The sequence below is a fragment of the Pollicipes pollicipes genome, unplaced genomic scaffold, assembly GCF_011947565.3.
Source record: "Pollicipes pollicipes isolate AB1234 unplaced genomic scaffold, Ppol_2.1 Scaffold_6686;HRSCAF=7923_pilon_pilon_pilon, whole genome shotgun sequence".
NCBI classification, from domain to species: domain Eukaryota; kingdom Metazoa; phylum Arthropoda; class Thecostraca; order Pollicipedomorpha; family Pollicipedidae; genus Pollicipes; species Pollicipes pollicipes.
Window position 1 is genome coordinate 27,738,918 of NW_023596921.1, and position 11,747 is coordinate 27,750,664.

The window sequence follows — 11,747 nt, forward strand, 5'->3', positions numbered from 1 at the left end:
CGGAGTGACGTCCGACGCGGAGCGCCTGGGAGTGGGGTGTCCCAGGCTGCGACGCCCATTTCGACCACCTCGGCGACTGGACGGGGGCTCCGAGCCGCACCAGCATGCCTGTCCCAAAGGCCGCTACCGCCAAGTGTACTGCAAAGCCGTCGACTGGTTGGCCGGCCCCATCAGTGGTCGGTTCGGCTCAGATGAGCCCACTCTAGCCACGGCCGAAAAAGCGCTCCTTACGGCGGAAGAGGACGTGCTGGTGGCAACCGCCACCCTCTACAACCTGGACCTGGAGCGACTCCGCCTCCACTGCCAGATGTTGGTGGATGTGGCGTCAAGCCAGAGAAAGGCACCACTGACCTCCCTCGACGACGTGGTGGCCCTACTGAGCGACGAGGGCCTGCGGCAGGTGCTGCCAGCCGCTACCTCATTGCTGCGTTTGGTCTTGACCGCCCCAGCAACATCGTGCACGGCAGAGCGGGCGCTCAGTCTTCTTCGTCGGCTGAGGGGATGGCTGCGCTCTACCCTAGGCCAAGAACGGCTAAATCACGCCGCAGTGCTGGCCACATACCCAGACATGATGGACGCCCTGGATCTACAGGCCGAACTGAAGCAGTTCGCCTCAGCGTCAAGTCAGCGGTGCAACACATTCGGCCGCTGGTAGGTCATAAAGTGCTTGCACCTACCGCCGCTGTCCAGCGCCTAGCAGCCGCCGCTGTCGTCCAGTGGTATGTCGTCGCCGCTACGACTGCCCAGTGTTGTGCTGTCACCTTCGTAGCTATATGCCACTGTTGAGCCGCCGCCGCCGTTGCCTCTACAGTGCTGCACCAACGCTTACGACAGGTCAAGCGAGGCTGCTTTTTAAGTTTGCGAGAGCGCGATGGATATCCTTCCCTGAAGGCAGGAAGAGAGGCTCCATTTTCTTTTATGGGGATTGAAATGTGTTGCTCGAGACTGAAAATACACACCCAAAATCGAAGGAATTTTGTGATTGTAATTAGGAGCTCTGTGATCCCACTCTGTCCATTGGCTGCTTTGGGGGACCGGGGAAGTGGTATGGTGGTAATGACCTCCCACAACGCGATTTGGAGGCATAAACCTGTTTTTTTTTCTCGAAAAATGGCAGGTTTTGTCAAATGTGGAGTGCGCCCAACTCGCTAGCATTTCTGCCTTTAATTCATGAGAACTGAAATCTTCTCTATAAAACGGAAAGGATCAAAACGAAAACTAAGTGACCGGAATGCGATTAGTTTTTTATGCGGGGGGGGGGGGGGGGTGAGTGGAGGTTAACCCAGGAATCGGGCATTTGTTTTCGCCTATGCCTGGCGGCTGAATCGACCACTGGGTTGGGCCCCCCAAAGTTTTCAAGAAATCGACACCCCTGTGTAGAACTGTCGACTATGAACGTATCAAAGACATTTGACGAGGCTACTTCGTTCACCTCAGCTACTTAGTTCAGGTACACGACAGATCTAAGCTCGCACAACGTTCTTCTCGACTAGTGAGGAGATAATACAAGCACATCTAGGGACGCAACAGGTTGGACGCAAGCAACCATTGCATTATGAGCGGTGCTATTTTACAGCTCTTATCCAGTTTGGAACCAATCAACACAGTTAGTTGGAAACGCTTTCAGTCTTTCAGAGTCTCTGGATGGGCTTGCAATACTCATATATGTACATGAAGGTGTGTCTTGGCAAACTAGCTATTCACATCATGACATGCAAACGAATATAGATATTGGGCATGCTCTCTACAACAGAACAAGCCCCAGAGCTCTACAGGTATCCGGAAAAGTCAAGGCATTTCCGATGAATGAAGTTATGTCCAATTCGTGGAACGCCGTGATCACGCGGTGCATGATGACGGGTACGAGTACGAGTACGTGGATGGTGTAAGTACATGGTGTAGTACGCATGGCGTAGCCGAGTACGTGGATGGTGTAATCCAGTGCTCCCACCATCCACCACTGCTGTTCAGTACTCTGAAGAAAAAAAGAACAAGTTAATAAAAACATACATTAAGACATGGTACGAAATGAGCAGAAACATTAGGAACTAGTTTTACGCCGTCCCATGTGTTACTGATCGATAAACGTCAGTCATGACCGGAAACGCACCGCATATGAGCCTGTCACATTCGCCGACTCACTACTGTTCGAGACGTGGTTTTACTAACAATCGTCAATGGAAGGTCGTATCAAGTCACAACAAGCAAACTTACCTTATTTCTTTGCTGATCCCACGACTGTGGTGACGCTGCCTTTAGGACGACCGCGGTTTTTCGTTACTCGGGGAGGCATCATAAGGTGGTGCAGAAGAGCGCCTACATATCGCCGGGTCAACTGAGGAACACCACTGGTAGATGGACCTGCAAAAGGAGCACGCCCGACGGTCAGATCATGAGGGGTACCAGGTCGGATCATCAGGGGTACCAGGTCAGATCATCAGGGATACCAGGTCAGATCATCAGGGGTACCAGGTCAGATCATCAGGGGTACCAGGTGAACTATCAGGGGTCTGACATCAGATCTGGTACCCACCTCCTGGCGGCCTGACCCGGTAATCCTGACCCCAGTAGCCTGATCTGGTGACAACGCACACTGATGGTCTGATCATCAGGGGCACCAGGTCAGACCATCAGGCACAGGGCACCAAGCCAAACAAGCAGGGGGCATGGGTACCAGGTCAGACCAGCTGGCAGCCACAGTGCCAGGTCAGGCCAGCGACGGGGGTACCCTATCAGGTGGCAGGAATACCAGGTGAGACCATCAGGGGCAGAGATATCAAGTCCTTCTACCATGTGGCACAAGTACCACATCAGATCACCATGATACAGCAGTACTATTCTACCAGGACCGCTGGTACCAATTCACACTATCAAGTGGTAGTACCAGGTAAGGCCACCAGGAGGAGTTAGTATCAGGTCAGACCATCAGGGGCAGGAGTGCCAGGTCTGGCCACCAGGGGCCAGAGTACCAGGAGGTAGGAGCACCATGCCAGACTCTCAAGGGCAGTAATATCAGGTCAGGAACCCCTGACCTGGAACTGCTGCCATCTGGTGCATCAAAGGGGCCTCTTGAATAGTGTTCCTCCTAACCCAGTACAGGGCTTCCTGGCTTGTAGCACAGCCTCCCAAGCCAGCAAAGGGCTCACCATAACACAACATTGGGCTTTCTGATCTAGAACACCAGAAGCCAGGATGCCAGATGGCAGGAGTACTACATTAGACTATCAGGGGCAGAGATCAGAGCCAGACTATCGGTGCTATATGAAAAAGCTATCAAGGCTGTACACGACATATAACGTTTAAAGCCTAGTTTGGCTCAACAACTGATGTACAATGCAGGGATCGCTCAGCACACAATCAGCTTTTTTACCACTGCAGAGGCTGACCAAGCCATTAAGTAATAATATTTGGAAAAAGGGCATTGAGGGGAGTCAATCCAATCTGTTTGAGTTTACAAACATGTCAAGAGTATGTGAACAGCTCAACAACAGCCAATCATGTTTATTGTTTGCATTCTAGCCTTAGTGGGTCCTGAAATACATGTTGATGAAGCTAACCTCTCCAGTAACATCTCTTCTTACCTCACCAGATCCAAATTTGCTTTTCAAACACAGCTGCTGTTTGCCCAAAGTTTGCAAAATTGATAAATAGCTGTTTTTGGTCACGTATGTTTTGTTACAATTGTGTACCTTGCTCACAAGATATCTGCTTGTCAATGCTAGAGTTTGAAAACATTTAATCATTCCCAGCTGTTACTTTACAGCTTTCAAGCAATCTTGTTAGGATTGTGCAAGTATTTGCCAAATCTTTTCTTGAATTAATATGACCTGATGTCAGTTTTTTCTACCATTTAAACAAAATCCACAAATTTTGATTTGAACACCTACCCAGTTTTGCTTTCAGTGAGGATGGGCCAATTCGTCTTCAAACCAGAAGACAGGCATTCAAAGAATCAGCTGAAGATTACCATTTATGCTACACATAGGCACTGCAGCATTCAATCAGCTGACAAAAACTGGTCCCATTTATAGAAAAACATATGAGTACAAAGTATGTGCTACTTTGAATGAATTACCTACATACAAAGTAGAAACAAGTGATGGAAAATCGGTCCAGCCTGCTGATGCTGACAGAGGGGGTGGCACCATGGATTTTCAGTTTGGGGGAGGATTTTCAAGAGGCCTCCTAAGCAAAATGGGGCTGTCTCACAGGGGGCCTCCTGGACAATGTTGCTTTGGAAGTTGAAGGGAAAGGAAAATTGCAGGCATATGCTCCTTTACCAAACTGTTATAAGCATTATACCCAGGTAAATAGATGTTGACAACTAAGAACACTGGGCATTCTAATCTTGCAACAAAGGGCATTGGTGCCATACAACATGGCCTCCTGGCACATGAAAGGGCTTTGTCACCAAGAGCAGCGCACTTTCAATCCACAAAAGGGGTCTTCAAAAGTTTAAGGGAATCCTGATTTGGAACTGCCGCCATCTACCTGCCTACCGGCAAGGGGGGGGGGGGGGAGACAGCCCCTCTGCCACTGCTGCGTCGTCCATGGTTGAAAGCACCCTGATTTTGACCCACACGGCTACACCTCGTCTCTGGCTACGCGGACCTATTTAAAGAAATCACTTCATTTGATCTGTGACTCGATTCGGTATGCGCATACCTTCATGCACGCACAATAAGCACATACCTTCAACCCTCGTGGCTGGCTCACCGCATCCACCCGCATCAACCCCTCAACACGCCCGGCATTCAAAACCGCGCGTCGGCGTGGACACGGTCGCAAACGCAGGCGAGTGCACATGCGCAAACGTGACGTCATAAACCTGACTCGATTTACACAGTAGTGCAATTGTGTGTAAATCGACTCGGATCCGACGTGATTTACACAGGAGGATCGTTTTCAGTATATCGACTCTTGAGTCGATATACACGCTCCCTTAAAAATAACCCTGCGCTTTTTGAGTGTCACCGACTGGAAGCCCGCACGATCCGCTGCACCTTGTTCGCCATTCCCCCCATTGGCAAACCGCCCCGGAATGTCACAATTGTCTGCCGAACGCTTACCTCCGTCCCCTCCCCTTGATGACACCCACCCTCCTGACCACCGCAGGCGTGGAGTGTTACTCAATTATCGCTTCCCTCCACGCAAGTGCTTTTAACCCCCAGTGGCACGTGGAGCCGCTTCTGTTCTGAAATGGTACCCATTCAATTCGTCCCCTCTTCGGGTTTCGCTCACCTGTCTGTCACTTTGTTACCCACCGGGGGTGTCACTTTGTTACAGCGGGGCGCCGGACACGGCAAGCTGGTGCTTACACGCAGGTCGCAATATCTTGCTCCCTTATATTTTTTTTCGATAGCTGGAGGTGGCCCGACCCTCACGGGTGTGATCCAGCGCGCATGCTCGGTTTTTCACACGACTACGCTGTACTCTCCCCATTCGTTGTTGATCGCTTTGCCAAGGCCGATGGACTGCATGGTCTCGTGGAGCTTCTGCAGAGACTAAGGTTCGTTTTTCCGTCGACTGGGCGTTTGGTTTTCCACTTCCGTCGCCGCTCGTGTGTGTGTGTCTTTTGTCTTTTTGTTTTGTCTTTGTTAAGACGCCGAATTCCCTCCGGAGCACGGCCAGCGCGCATGCGCGACCCGCTCACAATCGCGCCGCCCTTTTGCCATCCGTTTTGATCGGCTTGCCGGGTCGACGGACGGGATGGTCTCGCCGGACGTCCGCGCATGCCTCACTCCCCGTTCAGTTGGTCGCTCTCTCGCATTCCATCTCTCCCCTCGATCCGTCCGAGCTCTTACCAAGCGCCGCCCGGTGCGCCTGCTCCCACTTAGTTATGTGCATGCTGCTCCACTTCCTTCGCTTGATCACTCGTCCGCCAGATAGATCAGATCGGTCAGTGAGGTATCCGCGCGTGGGTGAGGTCGATTGCTGTTTTTGTGTGTGTTGTGCTTTGTTGTTTTGTCGTTTTCGTCCCTTTTATTCACCTTCTTTTCTTTTTCGCTCGCCTCGCTGTTTAATAGGTTAGCGCGGCCTAGCTCTGCCCAGCGCATGCGCTGCGCGGATTCCCTTAGCGAGTGCGTAGTCCCCGTTTTCTACCTTCCTTTCCGTTTCGCTAGGTCTGGATCGTTCTCTGACCAAGTGACGCACGGGGTCCATGTTTGGTTGGCGAAAATCCACCTCGTCTGGGAGAGATCCGATACGGACGCCGGAGGCGCAGTGTAGGGGAGAACGGCGTCGAATTTTCCGAGCAGGGCAGGATCCCGGGATGTCGACTAGAGGTCGAAGGGAGACCACCTGCTGGGGTGTTGAGCCATAGCGGTGAGGTGCGCCAAGCCCGCTACATCTCGAGGGATCGTCCGCAGTTCTGCGAGACGAGGGAAGGTTGCTCGTGGGGCGTCGTCAGGGACAGCGTTCGGAAGGAGACACGGACGCCATCTGTCGGCCGACATGAGATATCGCGACAGAGGGCAGCACCCGGTGGTGCACGATGGCGGCGAATGCACCCGCAACCTGCCGGCAGATAGCAGTATCTTGCGATGTGAATGGACGGAGCGGTCCAGTGCTCGCGGCCTGCCGGCTAGTGAGCAGCCCGGCGTGGCTACGACGAGGACGAGGAGCCAGACGACCGTGGTCCTGCTTTTATGGAGATAGACGTTTATGGGTGGCGCGGCTCGAAAGAGTTTCGCTCTTTTTTCGGAGACGGCTGACTCGTTTTATTGTTTCCCGCTTGACCCCAGGCGCGACGGCATAAAGAGGCATTGGTCATGATGTGACCCAGGGCCCGTGGGGGGCCGCCCGGGATGCTCGATTGTGCATGGTGGCGGTAGCGGAGTCTATCCGCGGTGTCTCCGCCTTGGGAGAGGACAGGAGTCAGCCTGCTCTCTTCCGACGTGGTGTACGCCGGGCCTCATGAGCGAATGGTGAAGGGTTGCTCGGAACGGATGGAGATCCCGCCATCGACGCCCAAAGGGAGGGCGACGAGGACTTAGGTCGCCGGTCAGGCCGAGTCTCCAGAGCGCGCCGGCCGAGGAGACCGTAAGGTGTGGACGCAGGTCGTTCCGGACGCTCGTCTTCTGCCGAGGGGCTCCACCGTCCCATAGAGTGCGCTGTCTACCACCAGGCCTCTGAGGGGCGTGCCGTGGGGCGGTGCCTTGCAAAGCCCGCTCCGGCGGGCGGGAGGCGAGAGCACAGAAGTGTTGGAAGCGACGCCTACGTGCTGGACGAAACGCTGCCTTAGGCGCATGCGCGGCAGCGGGAAGCAGAGAGCGGTGGGTGTGGCCGTGCGAATGGCGAGCCGCCCATCGTGGACGGAACGCGGGGAGCGTCGTCCGAACAGGGAGCCGTCACCCTGGGGGTCAGGCGAGGAAACGAGTCGCCGTCCAGCTTCGGACACCCAGTGTCGGCCTAGCAGCTGCGTCGGTGCCAGGCTGGCAAGTTAACGTGACACACTATGACAAGATCGAAATGCTATGAATGAATTTAACTTAACTGAAAGGGGACGAACGCCGACGAACTAATTATGATGCCAGGGCATGAGGCATTGAATGCATGCGGTTCCGTTTTTGCCCCGTTCAAATATTATCGCAAGCTAAATGGTGGGGGTGGGGTACAATGGTTAAGGGCGCACAGCCATGGGCGGGGAGACAGCCGTTCATGGTGCCCGACCGGACCCACCATTTCGCCAATGCCCCGGTCACCCGCTTCACCCTAGATCTGTGGCTCACATGAGTGTGTGTTGATGTCGGGTGTACCGGAGCCACAGCGTGCCGAGCCGTGTGCCAACATCATCGAGCTCGTATGCTGACCAATGGGCTCCTCATTATAAATTCGCTCTTGTGGGGAGGCGTGACAGCGGCAGCCGGCGGCGCACAACATCCAGCGGCGGCCAGGCAGCCGCGCACGTCGTCCAGCACAGAACCCCCCTCCCCCATACACACTAATCGGACATGTATGTGTGTGTGTGTGTGTCATTGGGGCTTTACGACACATTCAGCTGCTGAGGCTATATGGCGTCGCCTGCCTCTCACCATGACAGGAAGGGCGGGCACCGCGGGGAATCGAACCCTGTACGTCTGGTTTCACAGATGCGTAGTGGTTAACACAGACGCAGACTAATCGGACAGAAATTCAGTCAACGCACATTTTGCGTGGTCATGTATGGTTTTCAGAGGATCACAGTTAATATCTCCGCATATAGCTATCTTTACCGATGGATAGTCGATGGGGAGACGCTGAAACTGGACATCTAAATCGGAAAAGTCCGCGCTGAGGTCCGTGCATGCCTGGGTGGGTGATACACAGTCCGCGCTAAGGTCTGTGCTTGCCTGGGTAGATGGTACACACATCCTAGGATAAACCACCCTCAAGCATCGGGCTCTATCACATTCCATAGCAACCCTTCTGATTGGTTTCAGTCTCCATTCCATAGCCTTTATAGCTATGTATAGTTTATATGTAGTCCATAGCACCGATCTCAGTCCATAGTCCAGGGGAGTGATCGGGAAAATGTTGGGCTCATTATGGAGTCCGCAGGCCTTACGCTGTTGCCAGCGCCCTACATGTCCACTTCCCGGGTCAATCCGATCGCTAAGGCGCCTACCACATTCCCCTTGATCTCTTTGAATTTTCCCGTGGGGCTCTGCGCTGTTTTGGGGCACTATCTGCCTACATGCCTTGGCACTCTTGATCGATCAGGCTGTCCTCCATGGGTTCTCCCGATTCGGCTGAAAGGCTGCACGCTTTTGCATATCGAATACTTTTTTTCGAGGCCGCACATTCCAGGATATCCTCAGTTGCTCAGGGGCTCTTCACATTGGTCTCAGGGTCTTTCCACCTGCTCCGAGGACCTTGTGCTGTTGCTGGTGCTCATATAAGGTAAGGCACCAGGCGCCCTTTCTGTTAACTTGTCCGGGCACTGTTGGTTGCCCAGGGACACTAATTCATGCACACTGGTAATGGTTAATTTTCCTTTGCTCGGAGGGCAAAGGAAAAAAAGGGCAGAGGGCCCTGCGCCCTGGCCGTGGTCCTATGCTCCCGCCAGCCGCGACACTCCCAATCATTTAGGAGCCCATCACGTTGGTCTTTTGTGCTTCTCGCTTGCTCTGACCACCCTATACTCTTCACATTGACGGGACGGGACGTGAGTTGACGGGAGTACGTTATTCTAATGAAACTACAAATGCGGCATAAGAGAACACATGGGTATGTTCTTGTCGAACTTCCTTTGGAAAAGACCCTTCAGCACGGCCCTGTCCGTTCCATGTCCAAGGAAACATGGCGTTCCGCAGGGGAGCGTTCTCAGCATTGCGCTTTTTGTTATCATGGTTAATGACAACTGAAATATTTCCTCCACAAGTAGGGAGATTGCTTTTTGCCGACAACCTTGCCATTTGGACTAGTTCACGAACTAGCACAACTTCCGAACGACATCTTCAACTTTGCATAAGGAAATGGAAGTGATCAGCAGGTTTGCATGGCTATTTTACTACAGTAATACGTTCTTGTTATACATGTGTTATTACTTGTGTGAACAATAGTTGGAGTGAAGCAACCTGATGGCTGCAGCACGCTGCATGGCTGTGAAAGTATCGCATTTAATGAAGTGACGTACTTTTTTAGCACACTGTTCTTAACTGTAAATGTTGTGAAAAGTGCAATCACTTTGAGCTGCGCAAAATGCTAATTCCAGTTGTATCGTTTTCATTCCGCCGCTGAAATGGAACAAGGTTGCTATTGTATGGCAGTACTAGCGAATATAATAGTTCGCTTCCTCCTGTGAAGTGTGGTTATCTGCATGTAGTAAGTTCACACATTGTTCATATCAAGCACTCCATTCAACATAACCATAACCTAAACATTTGTAGGTGTTTATCAGCAGTGAGTGCCAATGCTGACTCATCTATGTTGGTCAAAGGGCTTATACTATCAGCTTTTCGTTGATCATGGATTTACAAGCTTGGAGTTTCATCTGCGAATGGGACTTACGCAAGATGCCGTCCTAACCAGTTACATGGCTTTTGTTAGTCAGCCCGTGCATCATTTACATGTTGGATTAATTCATTTTTGTGTTGACAATATGTTGCTACAGCCCTAAAACTGGGACGGGGAAAGAGGTGCACGGTATGGCAATAATATTTTTCCTGCATTTCTTTCGCAATTTTTACTTTCCGTATGTCGTCGCATGCCCTAGTGATGCGTACGGTGAGGAGGCGTCTTACAAATGCTCTCCTCACATCGGAACATGCGAAACATGAGGTTTGAGAGACTGTATTAAAACATGGTTGGGACTATATTGGAGCATTCTTGGTTTTAATTCCCATACAAAATAGCTGAAATCTCATTTGAAATGCACGGGTGCTGTGCCGCAGTGGAAAAAACGTCGGGGTTTGTCGTCTCTTTACAACTATGGCGCAGTGCCACAATAGGAACTGTCTGATGCTTTTTGTGGCGTACTCTCGTGACATTTGTTTTCACCAAAGGGTTACAACATTTGGTGACGTAAAGCTGAAGCAACGCCGAGACGCCGAGATCGGACCAAACGTCAAGACCATGACATGAGCGTGGCCTGGTCTCGCACTGGGATGCATAGCAGTCGTTTCGGCTGTTTGAAACTCGTTGTCACAAAGTCGCCGCCACCTGAGTTGCTGCGTTTTTCTGTGCTTTTCATTAGTCAGCAACTGAGAATGCACCCGTCCAATGTGACGCGTGGCCATGCGGGCAAATGTCTTGGAATGAACTGAGTTAAAGTTTTTTTCTCAGGTCATTGATTAATAGTTAAATTACAGATCTGTCAAACCGCACCAATGTTGATATTCGTGGCGCTAGAGCAGTTTTTTGTTGTCTAGACAACATTATTTGATACTAGCTCCACCTATTTTGCGCACTGGAGACTTCCTCCAACAAGCCTCAATCTTGCCTCTTTCCACACTACTGGTACCTGGTGGATTAAGTATGAAATAGACATGACGAAGACCATCAGTGAAACATTGCCAAACACGCATTAAGCTGACTTTGTTAAAGATTAAAAACTGTGAACCAAACCCAAAACTCTAGAACCATGAGAATGCTCGAGCAGACCGGAATAGGTTGAAGGCTGCGATTGTTTATGTAACGTTTTGATGTTGATTTGTAGTTTATGCGCTTGTGATGTAGGCGATAAGGGTTAATAGTTTAGTTTTACTGGTACTGTGGGGGGGGGGGGCTGCGGTGGGTTGGGTGGGGTTTCCTGCGGTGGGCGACGTGCACGGCTGCCTGGCCGCCGCTGGATGTTGCACGCCGCCGGCTGCCGCTGTGACGCTCTCCCAGGAAAGCAAATTTATAATGAGAAGCCCATTGGTCAGCATACGAGCCCAATGATGTTAGCGCACGGCTCGACACGTTGTGGCTCCGGTTCACCCGACACCAACACACACTCATGTGAGCCACAGAGCTAGGATGAAGCGGGTGACCGGGGCATTGGCGGGATGGCGGATCCGGTCAAGCACCATGAACGGCTGTCTTCCCACCCATGCCTGTGCGCCTTAACCACGGTATCCACCTCCACCCTTTAGCTAGCAATAATATTTAAATGGGCAAAAACGGGATCGCGTGCATGCTAATACGCCCAACCGGCAAGGGTCCCACGCACTGGCGAATCATATTGACAAGAGCCCACTGTGTAATGACCCTGGGATCCCCCCCCCCGGCCTTAACTAATCCACGTAGACTCCGCGCACTTGGCGCCCATCACACTCATTCCAAGC